Genomic DNA, 7,011 nt, shown 5'->3' with positions numbered 1-7,011 from the left:
TTTAGGATTATGTAAACATGTACAAATTGCACATTGCATGGCTGCGTAAATCCGATTACTTACTTATCTTTTTTGCAGATAAGTTAATATTATTTGCATTTGGTATTTTATTTAGAAGGCAAATTTTCGCTTTCGTTGTAAAACAAAAACTGTACATTATTTAAACTAGCTTCCTTTTGAAACAGCAATCTAAAAAAAAAAAAAAAAAAAACACGCACTCACGCCTTGTACTAATGTACTCCCTTGCGGGGTAGGCAGAGGTGCATTGCTGCACCCACTTTTCGCCAGAGTGTTATGTTAGTCCCATGTAATAGGGGGCGGGCCTATTGCCATTTTACGGGCACATCCCAGACCCGAGAACAAATATCTGTGTTTAAACAAATATCTACCCCAGCCGGGAATCGAACCCGGGACCATCGGCTCAGTAGTCAGGGTCACTAACCACTACGCCATTCGGTCGTCAGCAATCTGTGAGCATCATTAATCAAAGTCGCTATTTGCCAATCTAGTCCAACACTCAGACAAACGAATACAATACTATAGACTACATTTAAATTAGTTTCTCATTATAAAACTGTAACTAATAGAATATTATACTGTACCACTAGCCTAGCTAGTAGCCAGATCCAATAATAATCATATTATTATTTACACAGTGGCACCTCTACGAGATTCGTTCTGCTTGGATTTGCCACACTCACCGAGTATACTGTTTGTGGATGTGGTGGCATGGGTTAACAGAATAGAGGGATAGTCATTTAGTGGAAGGTAGACCCCCCTCCCTACCCCCGCTCACCCCCTCTCCCCCCGCTCCTGTCTGCCTGCTGCACAGTCTGATTAAACGATCTGCTGTCTGTCTCTCAAATTGTTTGTTTTCTCTTTTCGCCGATACGACCTCACAACTAAATACTCTTTATTTGGAGTTAATTGTGAAAGATGAATTGGTATTTGGATCAGTTATTTGTAATGAAACCATACATACCTATGGTTAAAATAAGTTTATCGAATTGTGGACATTTACTGTACATTTACGGAAATTTTAAAATTGAAGCATTGTATGGATTGCATGACAATGCATACAATGCCAAAAAATCCAGAGGGCCTGCCTGGTAGGTTTTGTGTAGGTGTTTCATGAATTGAGAAATGGTAAAAAACAGATATCTGCTGAAAAACTATACAGGTAGAGACTACAGGTTATAAATTTAAGCTTCCGCTCCGAGATATGTGCAATCTGTTTGTGAGTTGTATGAATACTGGGAGCATTACCTTTATATCAAATCCAGTCCGTAAACAATACAGCAATGTTCTTGTAGGAATAGATCAGACCTTATCGATCTAGAATCGATTATAAAAATAATTAACAAACCTCATACCATTTCTTAGACAATCGATTTTCTAGATAATATTCGATGTATTTTAGGTACCCAAAGATATATTCCATTAATGTTATTCAATATGTCTTTGCCAGTATCCATTTCTTATCTCATCATGACGAGATAGATAAGTGATTTTAACTTAAAAAAATATGTCACTTAAAATTTTTAAGTGACATATTTTTTTGTAAAATACATCTCGGTAGTCCGTAGTAAAATATAGACAAGCAGAAAGTGATACTAACAAAAGATAACAAAAAAAGTTTCACAAAAAACGACCCTTTAGGCAATTTATTGCCCCTTTTAGCCAAAGGTTTGTTGTTTACAAGACGTCTTTTATTTAAGCCTTGGTTTACGATTTATCGTTAAAAGACATAAAGATAAGCGATATTCTTATGCCGTAGAATTAAAGGCAATGATACAAATGTACACATGCTAGGACGAAAAATACAATTCTGGTTCTTATCATGATCATCATAAATAACTATGGTTATCCACTGCAACTTGCCGTGAGCTACTTCTTAGCGTCTTGGTGACAAATACTGCAGCTGTAAAATGGGGTTTGTCACCGTGGTGAAAGGATTACCCAGTCAGATTAGCGCCAGCACATTTTACTGATTTAGTCAGAAAACTACTATTTAATTTGTCGGCAGAATGGTGTAGTGGTTAGTGACCCTGACTGCTATGCCGAAGGTCTAGGGTTCAATTCCCAGCTGGGGCAGATATTTGTCTAAGGACAGATATTTGCACTCGGGTCTTGGGTGCTGATATTATTTATATTTAATATGTATCTATGTATCTAAGTTTTTATGCAGATATTTTAGCTCTGCCTACTTTGGGGTCGGATGGCTATGTGTGAGAGATATATATTTTTTTAATTTATTGTATTGCTTCTTCATACATAGTGCGGCCACGTTACGTTTCTTGATAGTACAGGAATTTATATACTTACATCTTTACTGCATTTGTCTAATATGTCAAGCCCCATTTGCTATGGACCTATTTTTTTTCTTTTTCTGTACCTATAAGATCAGAAATCATTATTCGAACCTACCATTTTATAAATAAAAAAAAAATAATATTAATTAGCAACAACATAATGCTGTGTTTAGGTCTCATTGTTTACAACTTACAACATACATACACCCAGGTGCGAACACAATACGGGGTATCGGTCAATGTCCGAATTCTTCTAAATAACATTGAAATAATATATTTTATAAAATATTTATACTTTCCTAGTTAACAAAAAAAAATATTTCTTAGTCACCATAAGCATAAACCATAAGTGAAGTGATTTGAAATTCCATGTACGTACCTAAATCAAGATTTCCTACTATTCAAATGATTAAATATTTATTTGTGCAATTTACACTGTATACCTACAGATTATTATTGAGTTGCATTTTTTTTGGTAAAAGTTTTTTTAGAATTACCTCCGGGGCCACCCCTTTTTTGCCTTACTATGCTTACCCTTTTTGCAACACTGCGTATACTATACTTTACTATACTATACTATACTATACTATCTTTTCTCAGGAGGGCAGATGATATGACAGTATCTTACTTACTTCGCCTATGCATAAGTTCCCATAATTATGGTTTATTTTTAATTACCAGAATTTGCCAACGGGGCATTTAGCTGACCCGAAACTTATTACAAAATGCTCATTTAAATTATGAGGTAAAATTATGCATAATTTCGTGATTCAATGTTGCGCGCTTTATTTTACCATACAATTCACATTGTTTGCCTGATGATAATAATACACAAGTTCGTTAACACTGTTATTGTTAATGTAAGTTAGTAAGTATTGTATTTCATTGAAAGGTATATAGGTACCTACGTATAATACAATGTACTGTATAGATACATCTAGGGCATCTTGCTCTTGTTAAGTCAGATTTTTCAATAGTTACCTACAATTATTTTATCTGAGAAATATACGCTAGTATAGTAATTTTTTTACTGTATCTGTAAAATTCAAAATTCTTTATTTTCAAGCTATATCCCATTCCACGGGGAAAGACATCTGACAGAACGCTTATTACATTCGAATAATTTCCCCATAGAATCCCATGGAATGGGATATAATGATCGGTATAAGAAATTAACAATCCTGGTCAAATCTATACTTTTATGGATCTTACAGATATTTTGCAAGCGAATGACGCCATTGTTAATTGCTAATGTGTCGGTGGTGGACTGGTGGTACGGTACAGTACCCCTACTCTTGAAAGACAATGTATTGCCTGTCTTGCGTTCCAACATTTAAAAAAATCATAACTTCTCTTCAGAGGCGTCTTTCGAAAAAGTAAAAATACTAAAATTATCAGCTAGGTAATGTCTATTTTGAGAACCTAAAAACAACAATAATAATACCTATACAATTTAGAAAAAGTCTTTTTCAGCCAAAATACTACAATAAATTCTACATTCTGGGTTCTTAGTGCTAGGTTCTAAAAAAAGCCATTATCTTGATGATCATTGTAGGTATTTTTACTTTTTGTTAAATCGATTTTGAAGAGAAGTTATGTTTTTTAAATGTTGAGAACGCAATACAGACGCAGTACATTGCCTTTCGAGAGTTGGGGGGCAGCAGTTGAGTCATATTCTTACTGCTCAAACAGTGTGCAAAAACTCATCGGACTTACATAATACGTAGAACTGTTCTACTAACAAAGAAATATAATAATAGACAACAAACTTACAATAATTTAATGATTACATAAGTTAAAATCTGATAACAACAACTTTAAGCATAATAATATTCCACGAAACGTTTTTGAGCATTCCCTTCATTCGTTCAGAAAGTTAATTACAAAATAATACAGGATTAAAAACAAAAGTACAAGTCAAGACAAAAATATTTATCAGATTATAAACGTATTGATAAATAAAACAAAAACTAACTAGGTATGCTCTAACTAAAAATAACAATGCGTATAAAATTTTCTATACTAAATTAAACCAAGTAAACAAGAAGAACTGAATTAAAAGAAAAAAGTATAATTATAACTAAGGAGGACTTAAAACGAAATAAATGAAATAAAAACTTTTCTAGTGAGGAGCAGCGGTCCGGTATATGTCTGGTCTTATGATGGGGCCAAAATGCATGCCGCATCCCTCTGGGCGCTGGCGAGCCTTTGTAAGAGGCTTGCTCCGGATCGGAAGTCTAGCCCTTGGTTTGTCATTCTCCGTTCTATTTCTCTTACAAATGAATCCCCCTGCTTTCCCAATACGCCCGTGGTATCGATGGCCAGAGGGTCAAAAATGAAAAATGCTAAAAAGACTAGGGTATTTGTGTGTATTCACTTTCCTCGCCTGTGCTCTATCCAATGAGTGGTTCCAGGGACAACTTACACAGCTTATTATCCCACATTCGCTGAGAATCTGGCTGCTAGACCCATCGCTTCCAGAACACGGAAATCTCCATTACCTTATAATTCTTTAAGAAATCAAATAAGAAATGTTTAAGATTTCCGGAAGTTGGTAAAAAAGCCGCATCCAGCAAGAAATCAAGAAAGTTACTCGCAATACAAGCTGCCGGAATTCTAGTACTTACTAATAGATTAGGATATCGGATAAATCATCACGACCCATTACGTCCCCACTGCTGGGGCACGGACCTCCTTCCAATGAAGGAAGAGTTTTAGGTCTAGTCCACCACGCTGGCCAAGTGCGGGTTGGTGGACCCCAGCACAAGCAAGCTTATTGTGCTGAGAGAGTTGTCGGGTAAGTGGGCAACCCGACTGACAGATGATTTCAAGCCGCCCGAAGGCAACCGGGACCCACGGCTTAACGTGCCGTCCGAAGCACGGAAGCGTCCTGAAAAGAACCACTTGAAATCGGCCAGTTGTTGCTTAACCTCAGTGATCAGTTACGATCACGATATCAGTCAAATGTACAGTCAGATGGTTGTCGCTGTTGATGCTACTGGTATCACTTTCTACTCCGATGATAAGATCATCTATATCCTTGTACAGGATTCTACTTTCCTTCTTAATTAAAAACAAAAAATATATAACATGCTGGCAGAAATTGTTTCAGTTTTAAAGCTTTTTCCGTCAATAGTTTGACGACACGGGTCTCATTGTGGGCAGAAACTTTTTTTTGCAATAATACAAATACTACTAATTAGTTCGATAGGATTTAAGTAACAGTGGTAAGGTGGCAGCGACTCAATAAAATATTAATTGCGTAAATGGGTTTAGGTTTGTGTCATTTGACCAACGCAAGGAAATTTGGTTTTCTAACGCTTGGATCATATTCGACATTATTTTCGAGTTTAATTTCTTCAACTCAACAATTGAACTTGAAAGTGAAGCACCCACGTGCTTTGTTTGTAATTACACATTGATATTATATATCATTGTCATAAACAATTATACTACATGGGCTCATGCAGGTTTGGAATCAGTTTTTCAGTTTTCCACTTTAAAAGATTTGGTGCATTCATTTCAGAATGATGAATTTTTATTATATTTTTCCACTGAATATTACTCTTTATAGGAAAAATCATCATCATCATCGATATCGGTGAGATGGTTTTCTCTGCCGCTGCTACTGGTATCACTTTCTACTCGAATGATAAGGTCATCTATAATCTAATAATATTTTTTAAAATCCACGCAGAATATTTTAGTTTTTAGTAGTTCTTCTACTAAGGCTTGAGGCTGAGGCTTGAATCAAATTCGACATAATTTTCGAGAAGACAGTTTTTATTTTTTTCAGCTCTTGAATTTGAAGTGGGATCTTCATTACGGAGTGATATGGATCGTTGATAAAAACAATTATAATGGCCTCATACAGGTTTTTAATCAGTTTTTCAGTTATCCACTTTGAAAATTCGATGCATTCATTTCAGAAGAGAGTCTATCATTTAATTTTTGCCACTGAATATTAGTAAGCAAAGTAGGTACAAACCCTTTTCCACTTCCAACATGGACGACTATGTAACTTTACCCTTCGATATATTCTGTTGCACTCCTTGAACATTGATTGAACGCCAACTTTTTTCTACTTTTTATATGATTCATGAATATAACTTTCATCAATATAAATAATGTACTTATTTTTGTAATTCCTCTGGAAAGTCGATGTTTCTCATAATAATATATAGTTATATAGTAAGTATTCCTCCCTCTTAATGTTCTCTATAATATTAGTTCGATTTGATTTTTCTGAGGCTTGAATCAAATTTGACATTATTTTCGAGTAGCCAGTTCATAAATACCTTGTACTAATGTACTCCCTTGCGGGGTAGGCAGAGGCGCATTGCTGCACCCACTTTTCGGCAGAGTGTTTTGTTAGTGCCAATGTAATAGGGTTTTATTTTCCCAATTATTTTCGAGTAGCCAGTTCAATTTCTTCAAATCTTGAATTTGAAGTAGGAGCTTTGTTTGTAATTAAATAATAATAAAGCATTTATTTCGGATTAGTAATCCATATTTTGTTAGTAACAATGAACTTAAAAATTGTCTTAGAATTGTTTCTTAGAGTATGGCTCATGCAGGTTTGAAACTGATTTGCAGTTATCCACTTAAAAAAAACAGTTAATTCATTTCAGAGTGACAGTCTTCCATTTTATTTTTGCCTCTGAAGCCAAGGAGCCAAAAGTAAGGAAAATATCTATTT

This window comes from Plutella xylostella, chromosome Z (assembly GCF_932276165.1).
Source record: "Plutella xylostella chromosome Z, ilPluXylo3.1, whole genome shotgun sequence".
Taxonomy (NCBI): domain Eukaryota; kingdom Metazoa; phylum Arthropoda; class Insecta; order Lepidoptera; family Plutellidae; genus Plutella; species Plutella xylostella.
Note: the sequence above shows the minus strand (reverse complement) of the source record.